Genomic DNA, 17,496 nt, shown 5'->3' with positions numbered 1-17,496 from the left:
ATTTTATTTCTATAGAAAATTTTTGCAAAATTTTATTTCTATAGAAAATTTTATTTCTATAGAAAATTTTTGCAAAATTTTATATCTATAGAACATTTTTGCAAAAATTTATTTCTATAGAAAATTTTGTCAAAATTTTATTTCTATAGAAATTTTTTGCAAAATTTTATTTCTGTAGCAATTTATTGCAATATTTTATTTCTATAGAAAATTTTGCAAAATTTTATTTCTATAGAAATTTTTTGCAAAATTTTATTTCTATAGAAAATTTTCGCAAAATTTTATTTCTATAGAAAATTTTGTCAAAATTTTGTTTCTATAGAAAATTTTTGCAAAATTTTATTTTTATTTAATTGTTGAAAAATTTTATTTCTATAGAAAATTTTTGAAAATTGTATTTCAATTGAAAATTTCTAAAAAATGTTATTCCTATAGAAAATTTTATGTCTATAGAACATTTTTGCAAAAATTTATTTCTACAGAATATTTTGTCAAAATTTTATTTCTATAGAAAATTTTGTCAAAATTTTGTTTCTATAGAAAATTTTTGCAAAATTTTATTTCTATTTAATTGTTGCAAAATTTTATTTCTATACAAAATTTTTGAAAATTGTATTTCAATTGAAAATTTTTAAAAAATTTGTTTAGAAAATTTTATTTCTATAGAAAATTTTTGCAAAATTTTGTATCTATAGAACATTTTTGCAAAAATTTATTTCTACAGAATATTTTGTGAAAATGTTATTTCTATAGAAAATTTTTGCAAAATTTTACTTCTATAGCAATTTTTTGCAAAACTTTATTTCTATAGAAAATTTTTCAAAATTTTATATCAATAGAACATTTTTGTAAAAATTTTTTTCTATAGAAAATTTTATCAAAATTTTGTTTCTATAGCAATTTTTTTGCAAAATTTAATTTATATAGAAAATTTTTGCAAAATTTTATTTCTATCGACTTTTTTTTTTGCAAAATTTTATTTCTATAGAAAAATTTCGCAAATCTTATATCTATAAAAAATCTTTTCAAAATTTTATCTCTATAGAAAATTTTTGCAAAATTTTATTTCTATAGAAAATTTTTCAAGTTTGTATTTCAATTGAAAATTAAAACAAAAACTTTATTTCTATAGAAAATTTTTCAAAATTTTATATCAATAGAACATTTTTGTAAAAATTTATTTCTATAGAAAATTTTATCAAAATTTTGTTTCTATAGCAATTTTTTTGCAAAATTTAATTTATATAGAAAATTTTTGCAACCTTTTTATTCTATCGACTTTTATTGTAAAATTTTATTTCTATAGAAAAATTTCGCAAATCTTATATCTATAAAAAACTTTTTCAAAATTTTATCTCTATAGAAAATTTTTGCAAAATTTTATTTCTATAGAAAATTTTTCTCGAGTGTATTTCAATTGAAAATTAAAAAAAAAAATATTTCTATAGAAAATTTTTCAAAATTTTATATCTATATATTTTCGTAAAAATTTATTTCTATAGAAAATTTTGTCAAAATTTTGTGTCTATAGAAAATTTTTGCAAAAATTTATTTCTATAGAAAATTTTGTCAAAATTTTATTTATATAGAAAATTTTGTCAAAATTTTATTTCTGTAGAAAAGTTTTTCAAAATTTTTTTTCTATAGAAATTTTTATTCAAAATTTTATTTCTATAGAAAATTTTTGCAAAATTTTATTTCTATAGAAAATTTTTTCAAAATTTTATTTCTATAAAAAAAAAAAAATTAATTATGATTTTTTTTTTTTTCATTACAATACCAATGCCAAAAAAGTGCCAGCAATAGAACCTCATTTTATATTATCAAGGATATTTCTGGTTGACAAAAAAAGTTGTTCTTCATTCTGTCAATAAAGGCTTCAAAAACAATCTGCCATTTATTTTTAATACTCTCATCTCTGGGTTGGGATTTTCGCCCCATACCTTTTTCTCGTTTTCTTATTGTATTGCCTTTTTACCTCTTTGATTATTTATTGCTTTGAGGCATATCTTTCTAGGCCTTCAAAGTGCTGGAATAATATCGTTTTCGCTTTTTTATGCATGCCCTTATCAAAGATTCCTTTTTGGCTGTAAAGTGAAATAATTTTTCAATAGTCATTCATATTTTATGATATGACGTGATGGGTTGTTGATTTTGGGGTTTTGGGTTGGGTAACGTTCTTCTTGAAGATTCTCCTATGGATTATACCATGGCTTTTTCGATATGTAAAATGTCGTATGATGTGACAGGTGACAGTTATGTGTAATACACCAAAGAAAAATCTGTTTGGCATCTATCAGATTTGATGGAAAGCAGTGGTTTTTTTTTTGGGATTAAAATAGGATGTAAAAAATTCGTTTAAAAAATCCTTTTTAACACTGTGTGTGGGGGATCGGATATATAAAGTAATTTAAGGTATTTTTACACATTTTTTTTATTTTTACCAAAATTTGCTTACTTAATTTGTTAATGGCAGTAATACATGTTATTTTCGCCAGAATATTCTGTCCTTCAGAAATCGATATTCATCAATTGGTAATCAAATTTTTAGGTCTTAAATTTTTTATCATTTTTTATAATTTGTTATCATTGTTTCAGAAAGACTTCTTGCCAAGATTATTTCATACGAAAATTTCAGCGATCTTCATATTTTAAAGAATATGTTCCTTCTTCCTCCACGGTATAATCTTCTCTTCATCTTTATGTTGCAAAATTTTCTTCAGTCATCCCTCAATCACGCCTGAATACATAATTGACTATCCATCTTCTAAATGGATTTAAACCGCAATTTTCTGCTTGAGTTCGATATCTCAAAATTAAATTTTAATCCATAAAAAAATATAATTCCACTTTCCCACCTGTTTGTAGCGGGAGTGTCAGAGTGTTGCGGAACAACAGCATGATATTCACATGGATTTTCATTCATTTATAATCATGGTTATCATGCGTGGCAGAGTATGTCAACATGTGTAAATAAATTTGTTGAATAAAATTTCACGCGCTTGCTACTGAGGAGCAGAGTTATAGCCACAGGACACAATGAATATAATGCAGTAAATATGAGGTATAAATAATTTAATTGTATTTGGAATTTATTTATAAATGCTTTAAATTTAAACATTTTCTATAAAAATAAAAAATATTGATAAAGTTTTCTATAGAAATAAAATTTTCTATAAAAATAAAATTTTGCAAATTTTTCTACAGAAATAAAATATTGACAAAATTTTCTACAGAAATAAAATATTGATAAAATTGTCTATAAAAAGAAAATGTTGGCAAAATTTTCTATAAAAATAGAATTTTGAAAAAATTTTCTTCGGAAATCAAATTTTGATTTTTTTGTAGATTTTTTTTTTTAATTTTCTATATAAATAAAATGTTAACAAAATTTTCTATAGAAATATAATTTTAACAAAATTTTCCATACAAATAAAATTTTAACAAAATTTCTATAGAAATATAATTTTTACAAAATTTTCTGTAGAAATAAAAATTTGCAACAATTTTCTATAGAAATAAAATTTTGCAAAAATTCTCTATAGAAATAAAATTTTGCAAAAATAAATAGAAATAAAATTTTTAGAAAATTTTCTATAGAAATAAAATTTTACTAAAATTTTCTATAAAAATAAAATTTTGACCAAATTTTCTACAGAAATAAAATTTTGACAAAATTTTCTACAGAAATAAAATATTGATAAAATTCTCTACAGAAATAAAATATTGACATTTGCTATAGAAATAAAATTTTGACAAAATATTACTGTGGAGGAGCAGAGTTACAGCCACAGGTCACAATGAATATTATGCAGTAAATATGAGGTATAAATAATTTAATTGTATTGTGGATTTATTTGTATATATTTTAAATTTAAACATTTTCTATAAAAATAAGATTTTGGCAACATTTTCTGCAGAAATAAAATTTTAACAAAATTTTCTATAAAAATTAAATATTGACAAAATTTTCCATAAAAATAAAGTTTTGACAAAATTTTCTATAAAAATAAATTTTTCTGTAGAAATGAAATATTGATAAAATTTTCTACAGAAATAAAATATTGACATTTGCTATAAAAATAAAACTTTGACAAAATTATCTATAGAAATAAAATATCGAAAAAATAAATTTTTTTGTTTGCTACTTTTTTCTTAAAATTTTAGTAGAATACTGTTGGCTCGAGTGGCACCCGTGTTTGACAAAATCTTCTATAAAAATAAATTTTTGACAAAATTTTCTATTAAAATATAATTTTGGCAAAATTTTCAATAAAAACAAAATTTTGGCAAAATTTTCTATAAAAATAAAATTTTGACATAATTTTCTATAAAAATAAAATTTTAGCAAAATCTTCTATAAAAAAAAAAAAATTGGCAAAATTTTCTATAAAAATAACATTTTGACAAAATTATCTGTAAAAATTATATTTTGCAAAATTTTCTATAAAAATAAAATTTTGACAAAATTTTCTATAAAAATAAAATTTTGACAAAATTTTCTACAAAAATAAAATTTTGACAAAATTTTCTGCAGAAATAAAATATTCATAAAATTTTCTATAGAAATAAAATTTTGCAACAATTTTCTATAGAAATAAAATTTTGCAACAATTTTCTATAGAAATAAAATTTTGCAATAATTTTCTATAAAAATTTTAACAAACATTTCTATAGAAATAAAATTTTCATAAAAATTTTTATAGAAATAAAATTTTAGCAATATTTTCTATAAAAACAAAATTTTGGCAAAATTTTCTATAAAAATAAATTTTGGCAAAATTTTCTATTGAAATAAAATATTGATAACATTTTCTATAGAAATAAAATTTTGACAAAATTTTCTACAGAAATGAAATATTGATAAAATTTCTATAGAAATAAAATTTTGCAAAAATTTCTATTAAAATAAAAATTTTGCAAAAATTTTCTATAGAAATTTCCACAAACATTTCTACAGAAATAAAATTTTGTTTTGTTATTGTTGGTTTTGTTCTTTAAGCATTGTTGTCGTTTTTTTCACAAAATTTTTTATAGAAATAAAATTTTGACAAAATTTTTTATAGAAATAACATTTTTCACATATCTTTCCATAAAAATAAAATGTTCATAAAATTTTCTATAAAAATAAAAATTTCACAAAATTTTCTATAAATATAAAAAATTCACAAAACTAAATATAAAAAATTCACATAAAAATAAAATGTTCAAAAAATTTTCTATAAAAATAAAATTTTGAAAAAATTTTCTACAGAAATAAAATATTGATAAAATTTTCTACAGAAATAAAATATTGATAAAATTTTCTACAGAAATAAATATTGACATTTGCTATAGAAATAAAATTTTGACAAAATTATCTATAGAAATAAAATATCGACAAAATAAATTTTTTTGTTTGCTACTTTTGTCTTAAAATTTTAGTAGAATACTTTTGGCTCGAGTGGCACCCGTGTTTATGTTCCCATATACATGTATTCAAATCTGACTCGATCTGGACAACATTTTTTAGGACAGAAAAATTTGGCATTTGGCTGCACGTGAATAGCATTATTAATATACCGTTAAATGAGACAAAAGTCCAACAGCTTGAAATTCAGAGATTTTGTTGGGTATTATAAGACAATTTTGGTTGACTGTTGGAATTCCACAGTCTGCGGCCGAAATGTTTGTCTGCCCATGGAAAAATGTCCCGATACTATTCGGCATTTATATTGACATCATTACCATCGGCAGCATTTGAGTTCTGGTAGCCAATCAAAGATGTAAATTTTCAGCTGGCATCTTTGGCAAGTAAACCCAATAATTTTGTTTCTTCACAAATTGCTCAATTTGAAATGCCTTCTTATCGAAAAAAAAAAAATAATAAAATCAGTAACCGGCCGCATTCTTTGGACCTTTCCATTCTAATTTTTTATTGTGCATTGGTGAGCTCTTGCCTTTCGGGAGTTTTAATGGCTTTAGTCCAGGTTCATTTTTCAATATGTTTTGCATCCGCGATATATTCAACTCACGAGCAAGTTTTCTGTCACTGCGACGGAATTCGATCAGATCTGATCTTCACGTTTAGAATAATTTCTGATGTTATTATCGTTTGTTTTTCTTCCTCCTTGTATTGGACGCAATGCAACGCTGCCAGTATCATGGCAACGAGCAATGGTACAAGAAACCAAAGATTTATTCAAATTAAAATGCTGGAGGGTTCTAACGATACACGCAGAAAAGGAATATGATCACCTCAAATATGTTTCAAGAGCAAAATGTTATTTTTGTATGGTGACCATGTAACATGTTTGTCACTAAAATGTTAATTTCTTGTCAAATATAACCTGCTTGCCGAAATCAGATACATGATTTCCGAGAAAATAACATGACTGCGGAAACCATGTTACATGGTCACCACCCAAAAATAACATTTTGCTCTTAAAACATGTTTGAGGTGATCATATTCCTTCTCTGGGTATAGCCACTTGGGCTTTTCCAGCCAAATATAAAGCACTCGCATTTGATCACAATGGAATGCCACCACAAAATTTATTTCTGATCAACAGGCTTTTGTGGGCCTGTAGACAATAAAATGAACTGTAACTGGACTAAATCTTTCAGCAAGCAGACGAGCAGTTTAGAAATGATTGAAACCTGAAGTTGATTGCAATACATATCAGTCCCATTGTATGCATAAAGATTAGTTGTTGACCTCTACTTCTGTAATAGTAAAACTCGTAAATGAGAGAAATCTAAAAAATCCTCTCAGAGTACAAAAGTGAATTGAAAATTTGAATTATTCTCAACTGGATTATTTTTGTTTTGACAGAGATAGACGAAAATATATTGGATTGTTTTATTCGTTTTGTGTCTCAAACATGAAAGTTTAACATTCTGTTAAATTTAGTTTGGGAAAATTGTTTGAGTAAAACCTTGTTCCAAAACTAATAGAAGAGAGCGTCATTTGCTCTCTTACAACCTGTTTCTGTATGTCGAACGAGCTCTATCGATCGACTGAAATAGAGACAACCAGCTGAATTTATAACCAAAAATCAGCTGTTTCTATGCATTTCAGTCAATCGATAGAGCTCGTTCGACATACAGAAACAGGCTGTTAATCTTTTTACTACTTTGCTAAGGAATGTTTTTAAAAACCGTAACTATGTAATGGAACACAACTGTTATTGTCTTTCAAAAAATAAATAAATAATAGCAACGTTTTCTATACCATATTTTTTCTAAAAGTAATACAGTCTTCAAATTAAAGTCATTTAAATAAAAATCGGATGAGAATAATACTGATGTAAATGAATGCAATGTAACAACAAAACCTTCCATGCAAAACAACAATTTCAACAACAACAATAACAACGAAATGCAAAGCACATACAATGAGTGTTAGCAACTCAATTAAGTCATTCATTCTCATGCAAAAACCCTTACAACACACCAAACGAAGGATCCACATTTTAAGTACATATAGTGTATACTCTCACACACACTTACCCAACTAGAATCGCACTAGACTCTCATACTCTATGAACTTACAAGAGCACTTAATTATCGCCTATATGCTATTTCTCTTTCTCTATCTTTTTTTTTTTTGTCTCCCACATAATAGAGCTTAACCACATAAATAACTAGCAAGACCTCACGACGATAGACACTAAAGAAATTTGAAGCATTTGAAAATGAATTGAAAGAATGAATAGAGAGGAATGTAGGTGAATGTGTGTTTAAAAATCTCCGGGGTATTATTAACACAAAAATAAACACAAAAAAAGTGTAAAATATAAAACAATGGAAGCAATTACTTTAGTTAATTAATACAAAAACAAAAGGTACGACAGAATACTTACTAAGAAGGAATGTGATACATGTACACTCATAAACAATTAAAATTCTCCTATGACATCAAATAACTTTAAAATAAAATTATCATGTAAGGGTTTGAAGACTAAGGATGGTAGAGAAACTATTTCAATAACAACAAATAGATTAAAATTCTATCCTTATGTAAAACTACTGTAGTATTTTTATAGGGAATTTTCTATAACTAAATTGACAAAATTTCCTATGGAAATTCAATTTTTCGAAAATTCCCTATAGAATCAAAAAAAAACCTTATTTTAGATTTGAACGGTACAAGGGTGGTAGACAAATTATGTAAATAAATAAAAAATTAAAAAAAAATCTATCGATAAATTCTCAAAAAATGTTATTTCTATACAAAAGGCTCTAATTTTACAAAAAAAAAAAAAAAAACAAACAACAAAACACGCAAATTTGGCTAACATAAAATTAAAAATGTATTAAGGTATTTTTTTATAGGGAAATTTCTATTCCTAATGGAAAACTTTTCAAAATTGCAATTTTAGAGGAAATGCTCCGAATATTCGTTTCAATATTTTAAAAAATTATGAAAATTTCTAAAAGAAAATAAATAAAATTTTAAAACAAAATAAAATCAAATGCATGTGCCTTGTTTTAATAAAATCAAATTGAAATTTTTCAAAAATTTCCTATAGAAATGAGATTTTTCAAAAATGTCCTATAGAAATGAAATTTTTCACAAATTTCCTATAGAAATGAACTTTTGAGAAAATTTCCTACAGAAACGCAATAAAATTTCCTATAGAAATGAAATTTTGTCAAAATTTTCTATAGAAATGAACATTTTCAAAAAAATTTCTATAGAAATAACATTTTTCCAAAATTGAAATTTTGACAAAATTTTCTATAGAAATGAAATTTCGACAAAATTTCTTGTAGAAATGAAACGTTGGCAAAAAAATATCCTGTTGAAATGAATTTTTTCAAAGATTCCTTATACAAGGAAAATTTTTCAAAAATTCCCTATAAAAAATAAAATTAAAAAAAAAAAAAAACAAATTTCCTATAGAAATGAAATTTTGGCAAAATTTCTTGTAGAAATGAAATTTTAACAAAATTTCCTATTGGAAATAAGTTTTGCAAAGATTCCCTATAGATGGAAAATTTTTAAAAAATTCCATATTTGACATGAATGTTTTGAAACATTTTGTATAGAAATGAAATTTTGAAAAAAATTCCTACTGAAACGAACTTTTGCAAAGATTCCCTATAGAAAAAACATTTTTCAAAAATTCCTTATATGAGGGAAAGTTTTCAAAAATACGTTTTTTGAAATGAAATTTTTAAAATTTCATTTCCTATTGAAATGAAGTTTTGCAAAGATTCCCTATAGAAGGTAAATTTTTCAAAAATTCTCTATTAGAAATGAAATTTTTAACAAAAGTTGTTATAAAATGAAAATTTTCAAAAATGTCCCATAGAAATGAAATTTTGACAGAATTTCCTATAGCGAAGAAATTTTGACAAAATTCCCTCTAGCAAAGAAATTTTTATTTTCCTATAACAATTTCCTATAGCAAAGAAAAATAGACAATATTTCCTATACAAATTAAATTTTGACAAAATTTATAATAGAAATGAAAAATTTCAAAAATTTCCTGTAGAAATGAAAAGTTTTAAAAATTTCTTATAGAAATGAAAAGTTTCAAACATTTCCTATAGAAAAGAAATTTTTCACAAATTTCCTATAGAAATTATTTTTTTTTTAATTTCCCATAGAATAGACATTTTTCAAAAATTTTCTATAGGAACGAAATTTTTAAAAAATTTCCTATAGAAATGAAAAGTTTTAAAAATTTCCTATAGAAACGAACTTTTTCAAAATTTCCTATAGAAATGAAATTTTCCAAAAATTTTCTATAGAAATCAAATTTTTCAAAAATGTCCTAAATTTTCTAAAGGTTTATAAAATATATATTTCCTTTAAAAGTTTAATTCCAATAAAAAAAGTATTATAATTATTGTAAAAAAATGAGTGCAACATTCTTTACTATAGAATATTGCAATTTCTCCTATAGCGAAGAAATTTTGACAAAATTCCCAATAGCAAAGAAATTTTTATTTACCTATAACAATGAAATTTTGACAAAATTTCCTATAGCAAAGAAAATTTGACAAAATTTCCTATACATATTAAATATTAACAAAATTTAGAATTTCGACAAAATTTAGAATAGAAATGAAAAATTTCAAAAATTTCACATTGAAAATTTTCAAACTTTCTTATAAAAATGAAATTTTTCAAAAATTTCTTATAGAAATGAAAAGTTTTAAAAATTTCTTATAGAAATGAAAAGTTTCAAACATTTCCTATAGAAATGAAATTTTTCACAAATTTCCTATAGAAATGATTTTTTTTTTAATTTCCCATAGAAAAGAAATTTTTCAAAAATTTTCCATAGGAAAGAAATTTTTAAAAAATTTCCTATAGTAATGAAAAGTTTTAAAAATTTCCTATAGAAACAAACTTTTTCAAAATTTCCTATAGAAATGAAATTTTCGAAAAATTTTCTACAGAAAAATTTTTCAAAAATTTCCTAAATTTTCTACAGGTTTATAAAATTATATTTTCTGTAAAAGTTGAATTCCAATAAAAAAAGTATTATAGTTATTGTAAAAAAATTAAAAAAAAAAATAAAAAAACTCCTATAAAAATGAAATTTTGACAAAATTTCTTGTAGAAATGATATTTTGACAAAATTTCCTATTGGAAATAAGTTTTGCAAAGATTCCCTATAGAAGGAAAATTTTGAAAAAATACCCTACTTGACATGAATGTTTTAAAAAATTTTGTATAGAAATTAAATTTTGACAAAATTTCCTACTGAAACGAACTTTTGCAAAGATTCCCTATAGAAAGAACATTTTTCAAAAATACGTTATTGAAATGAATTTTTTAAAAAATTTCTTGTAGAAATTAAATTTTGACAAAATTTCCTATTGAAATTAATTTTTGCAAAGATTCCCTGTAGAAGATAAATTTCAAAAAATTTTAGCAAAATTTGCTATAAAATGAACATTTTCAAAAATTTCCTATACAAATGAAATTTTGACAAAATTTCTTATAGCGAAGAAATTTTGACAAAAATTCCCAATAGCAAAGAAATTTTTATTTACCTATAACAATGAAATTTTGACAAAATTTCCTATAGCAAAGAAAATTTGACAAAATTTCCTATACCTATTAAATGTTGACAAAATTTAGAATTTTGACAAAATTTAGAATAGAAATGAAAAATTTCAAAAATTTCCTATTGAAATGAAAATTTTCAAAAATTTCCTATAGAAATGAAAATTTTCTTGCAAAAAAGAAAATTTTCAAAAATTTCTTATAGAAATTAAAAGTTTTAAAAATTTCTTATAGAAGTGAAGAGTTTCAAACATTTCCTATAGAAATGAAAATTTTCACAAATTTCCTATAGAAATGAATTTTTTTTAAAAATTTCCTATAGAAATGAATTTTTTTAAAAATTTCCTATAGAAAAGAAATTTGTTTTGCCAGTAGCCGACAATCAAACTTTTTTTCGGAAGTTTCAAGTGTAGTTCAATTTGGGTTGAGTGAATTACCCCAATTTATTCTGATAATTGGTTGATAGTTTTGCTGCAAGTAGAGGAGGCTGATGAGGAATGTGGTAATTCCGAAACAGCTGTACATCCAACCATCTTTCAGACTATAGGGCTTTGCCCAAATAAATTTGACAAGCATACTTTTACTCTGTTGGTTAAGCTACACTTGTAGTTTAGTCAATGCATGGTTTTAAGCTGAGATCAGAGACAAAAGAAATTTTTCAAAAATTTTCTATAGGAACGAAATTTTTAAAAAATTTCCTATAGAAATGAAAAGTTTTAAAAATTTCCTATAGAAACGAACTTTTTCAAAATTTCCTATTGAAATGAAATTTTCCAAAAATTTTCTATAGATATCAAATTTTTCAAAAATTTCCTAAATCTTCTAAAATTATAAAATTTATAAAATTATATTTTCTGTAAAAGTTGAATTCCAATAAAAAAAAGTATTATAATTATTGTAAAAAAATGATTGCAATATTCTTTACTATAGAATATTTCAATTTTAGAGGAAATTTTGTAAACATTTTGTGTCTAAAAGAATTTTCTAAAAATTTCTCCACATAGGGAAAATTTCTAAAAAAAAAATCTATAGAACCTTTTATTTTTTTAATGAAAATTTTTGTAAAAATTGTATTCGATGTACTAAAATAAAAAAAATATTCACAATTTAATTTTTATACACAGAAAAAAAGTCTGTTGTAAAACTGTTGCTAAAATGAACTAATATTTATTGGAAAATTTTTTTTGTTTTTTTAGTTTATTTTTAAAATTTTGTAAGAAATTTGCTCTAGCCAAACGATGTTTTCTTTATTCCAAGTATGTCTCAAAAATGTTATGAACTAAACGGCAGTAAATTTCAATGACATACAAATTAGTTCAATTCTAACTAAAACGAACACTTCTCACATATATTGAAAATGAACTACAGCGTGCTTAAAATGGGAATGATCTGGCGCCTAAGATTTTTTCTTTTTTTAGGTCATTTTTTTCTTTACGAAAAATATGAATTTCGTAAATGGTTATAAAAAATCCAAAAATGTTGGAAAATTTTCGTTAATTTAATGAATCTCAAAATGTGAAATACAATTTAGTTACATTTTCGCACGAGAATCTCAAAATGTGAAATACAATTTAGTTCAATTTTCGCACGAGATAGTTCATTTTTTCCATAATGCAGTTTACTTTTTTTCTGTGTAAGAATGTTTGTTTGAAAGGAAATTTATTTCAAAGAAGAATTCTATAAAACATTCATTCTATCGGAAAATTTCACATGTCGGAATTGTTTATAGGTTCTTTGATATGTGCAGGCTACTTAAAACTATATTTCCATGGGGAAAAAGTATGGTCGGTAAGATTAGTATTCATTGAATCATTCAACTATCAGTTGATTTGCAGCAGTTCACCAAACCTAATTTCAAAAGCCCCAACATAGCTTCGAATATATTTTCTTTCACAATGAACCCTAATCTAGAACACCTGGAACAAAACCCTCTTTCTTCTTTCAAATATGCCAAACATTTTGTAAACACCTTTTACGTGCGTCAGTTTGCAATATTGCCCTAAGCTCTAAATGTTTGACCCATATCCTCACATTTCTTTATTTCCTTTGCTGTTGTTTGATTTGTGTCTGTATGTGTGAATGTTTTGTGCAAAATTGCAAAACGTGTTATATCCTTTGGCATTGAGGGCCAGCAATCAAATGCCCTATCTACCTTAATATACTCTGTCCACAACTTTGGGTAAATAAAAGTAAATTTTCATTCTCCACTCACCCTCGTACACACGCCAAAAACGGAAACTAAATAAATGGATGAAGGTATTTATATGTCCGTACAAAGTTCAAGCGTGAAGAAAGTTCGTGGTTTTGTACAATACCACCAACGGTGACCACACACTCAAAGCCATTGTCAGGTGCAACGGCGGTTCGTGGTACATGTGGTGACCAGCGAACAATGAACATTAACTTGTGCAGTGTTCCTACAGTAATGCGTGTTTGAGAGCACACACTGCAACTACCTTTCAGGACAAGTGAAGGTGGTGGCATTTGCCAGAAGTGTTTTATGGTAAAGCTTTATTTTAGTATACAATTTTTCGAGAGCTTCATAAAATTCAAATTTAAACTTTTTTTTGCAAATTTATTGGAGAAAAAAAAAAACTTTTTCGAAAATTTCCTATATAAAAACAAACCTTAACAAAACTTTCTATAGTAAAGACAATTTACAAAAATTTATTATAAAACAAACATTAACAAAAAACCCTATAAAAATAAAATTTTGACAAAATTTTCGATAGCAACAAAATTTTGACAAAATTTCCTATAACCACAAAATTTTGACAAAATTTCCTATGGCAACGAAATTTTAACAAAATTTCCTATGGCAACGACATTTTAACAAAATGTCCAATATAAATGGAATTTTGACAAAATTTCCGATAGCAAAGAAATTTTTACACAATTTCCTATAGGAACGAAATTTTAATAAAATATTCCATAGAAATGAGATTTTGACAAAATTTTGCGATAGCAACGGAATTGTAACACAATTTCCAACTGCAAAGAAATTTTGACAAAATCTGCGAGAGCTAAGAAATTTTGACAAACTTTCCAATAGAACTAAAATTTTGACAAAAATTTCCTATAGCGCGGAAATTTTGACAAAATTGCCTATAGCAAAGAAATTGTGATAAAATTTCTATAGCAATGAAATTTTAACAAGATCTCCTATAGCAACGAGATTGTAACAAAATTTCCTACAGTAATGAAATTTAGCAACAATTTCCAAAAACAGTGAAATCGTGACGAAACTTCCCATAGCAAAGAAACTTCACATATAGCAAAAAAAAAATGTTGACAAAGTTTCCTACATCGAAAAATTTTGACAAATTTCCTGTAGCAAAAAAATTTTGAAAAATTTCCTGTAGCAAAAAAATTTTGACAAAATTTCCTATAACAAAGAAATCTTGACAAAATTTCCTATGGCAAAAAATTTTTCAAATATTTCCTGTAGCAAAGAAATTTTGACAAAATTTTAATAACAAAGAAATTTTTACAAACTTCTCAATAGAAATGACAATTTTACAAAATTTTCTATAGCAAAGAAATTTTGACAAAATTTCCTGTAGCAAATAAATTTTGACCAAATTTCCTATAGCAAAGTAAGTTTGACAAAATTTCCTGTAAGAAAGAAATTTTAATAAAATTTTCTATGTAAAATAAATTTTTACAAGATTTCCTATGGAAATGATTTTTTCAAAAATTTCCTTTAGCAACGACATTTTACATAAATTTCTATAATAAAGAAAATATTAAGAAATGAATTTTTTAAAAAATTCCCTTTAGCAAAGGCATTTTTCAAAAAATTTCTATAATAAAGAAAATTTTCAGAAATATCCCATCGCAAAGAAAATTTTCCAAAATTTCCTATGCTACAGAAGTTTTTAAAAATTTCAAAAGAAATGTCGACAAAATTTATTATAGCAAAGAAATCTTAATAAAATTTCCAACTGCAAAGGAATTTTGACAAAATTTTAATAACAAAGAAATTTTGACAAACTTCTAAATAGAAATGAAAATATTAAAAAAAAATTCCTATAGCAAAGAAATTTTGACAAAATTTTCTGTAGCAAATAAATTTTGACAAAATTTCCTATAGCAAATAAATTTTGACAAAATTTCCTATAGCAAAGAAATTTTAAAAAAATTTCCTATAGCAAAGAAATTTTGACAAAATTTCCTATAGCAAAACAAGTTGGACAAAATTTCCTTTAGGAAAGAAATTTTAATAAAATTTTCTATGGAAAAGAAATTTTTACAAGATTTCCTATGGAAATGATTTTTTTCAAAAATTTCCTTTAGCAAAGACATTTTACAAAAATTTTGACAAAATTTCCTGTAGCAAATAAATGTTGACAAAATTTCCTATAGCAAAGCAAGTTTGACAAAATTTCCTGTAGTAAATAATTTTAATAAAATTTTCTATAGAAAGAAATTTTTACAAGATATCCTATGGAAATGAATTTTTTCAAAAATTTCCTTTAGAAAAGACATTTTTCAAAAAAATTCTATAATAAAAAAATGTTCAGAAATATCCCATCGCAAAAGGAAAATGTTCAGAAATAACCCATCGCAAAGAAAATTTTCCAAAATTTCCTATGCCACTGCAAAGAAATTTTGACCACATCTGCAAGAGCAACGAAATTCTGACAAAATTTCCGATAAAAATGAAATTTTGACAAAAATTTTTAATAGAACAGAAATTTTGACAAAATTTCCTGTAGTGAATAAATTTTAATAAAATTGCCAATAGGAAATAAATTTTTACAAGATTCCCTATGGAATCGAGTTTTTACAAAAATTTCCTTTGGCAAAGACATTTTTCAAAAAATTTCCATAATAAAGAAAATTTTCAGAAATATCCCGCAAAAAAAAATTTAGAAGATTTTCAGTTTGACAAAATTTCCTGTTGTAAATAAATTTTAATAAAATTTCCTATAGCAAAGAAATAATTACAAGATTTTTTCAAAAAATTCCCTTTAGCAAAGACATTTTTCAAAAAAATTCTATAATAAAGAAAATTTTCAGAAATATCCCATCGCAAAGAAAATTTTCCAAAATTTTCAGAAATAATCCATCGCAAAGAAAAATTTTAAACATTTCCTATGCCATAGAATTTTTTAAAAATTTCAAAAGAAATGTCGACAAAATTTCCTATAGCAAATAAATTTTAATAAAATTTCCAACTGCAAAGAAATCTTGACAAAAGTTTAATAACAACGAAATTTTGAAAAACTTCTCAATAGAAATGAAAATATTAAAAAAATTTCCTATAACAAAGAAATTTTGACCAAATTTTCTATAGCAAATAAATTTTAATAAAATTTCCAACTACAAAGAAATTTTGAAAAATTTTAATAACAAAGAAATTTTGACAAAATTCTCAATAGAAATGAAAATATTAAAAAAAATTCCTATAGCAAAGAAATTTTGACAAAATTTCCTGTAGCAAATAAATTTTGACAAAATTTCCTTTAGCAAAGCAAGTTTGACAAAATTTCCTGTAGGAAAGAAATTTTAATAAAATTTTCTATAGATAAGAAATTTTTACAAGATTTCCTATTTTTTCAAAAATTTTCTTTAGCAAAGACATTTTTCAAACAAATTCTATAATAAAGAAAATTTTCAGAAATATCCCATCGCAAACAAAATTTTCCAAAATTTTAGGAAACTTCTCAACAGAAATGAAAATATTAAAAAATTTCCTATAGCAAAGAAATTTTGACAAAATTTCCTATAGCAAATACATTTTAATAAAATTTCCAACTGCAAGAAATTTTGACCAAATCTGCGAGAGCAAAGAAATTGTGACAAACTTTCTGGTAACAATGCAATTTTGACAAAATTTCTAATAGAACAGAAATTTTGACAAAATTTCCTGTAGTAAATAAATTTTAATAAAATTTCTAATAGCAAAGAAATTTTCACAAGATCCCCTATGGAATCGGATTTTTGCAAAAATTCCCTTTGGCAAAGACATTTTTCAAAAAATTTCTATAATAAAGAAAATTATCAGAAATATCCCATCGCAAAGAAAATTTTCGAAAATTTTCAGTTTGGCAAAATTTCCTGTAGGAAAGAAATTTTAATAAAATTTTCTATAGAAAAGAAATTTTTACAAGATTTCCTATGGAAATGAATTTTTTCAACAATTCCCTTTAGCAAAGACATTTTTCAAAAAATTTCTATAATAAAGAAAATTTTCAAAAATATCCCATCGCAAAGAAAATTTTCCAAAATTTTAGGAAAAATCCCATTGCAAAGAAAATTTTCCAAAATGTCCTATACCACAGAAGTTTTTCAAAATGTCAAAAGAAATGTCGACAAAATTCCCTATAGCAAATAAATTTTAATAAAATTTCCAACTGCAAAGAAATTTTGACAAAATTTTAATAACAAAGAAATTTGACAAACTTCTCGATAGAAATGAAAATATTAAAAAAAATTCCTATAGCAAACAAATTTTGACAAAATTTCCTGTAGCAAATAAATGT

General features: G+C 23.9%; 1 protein-coding gene across 2 annotated transcripts in view; it reads left to right on the top strand.

Annotated features, from left to right (window-relative positions):
• Positions 1–17,496, top strand: part of Dgk (diacyl glycerol kinase 1) — a 372,554-nt gene that overhangs the window by 145,692 nt on the left and 209,366 nt on the right. The window lies entirely within an intron of this gene.

Source organism: Haematobia irritans, chromosome 5 (assembly GCF_050003625.1).
Source record: "Haematobia irritans isolate KBUSLIRL chromosome 5, ASM5000362v1, whole genome shotgun sequence".
Taxonomy (NCBI): Eukaryota; Metazoa; Arthropoda; class Insecta; order Diptera; family Muscidae; genus Haematobia; species Haematobia irritans.
This window is presented reverse-complemented; position numbering and strand designations above follow the sequence as displayed.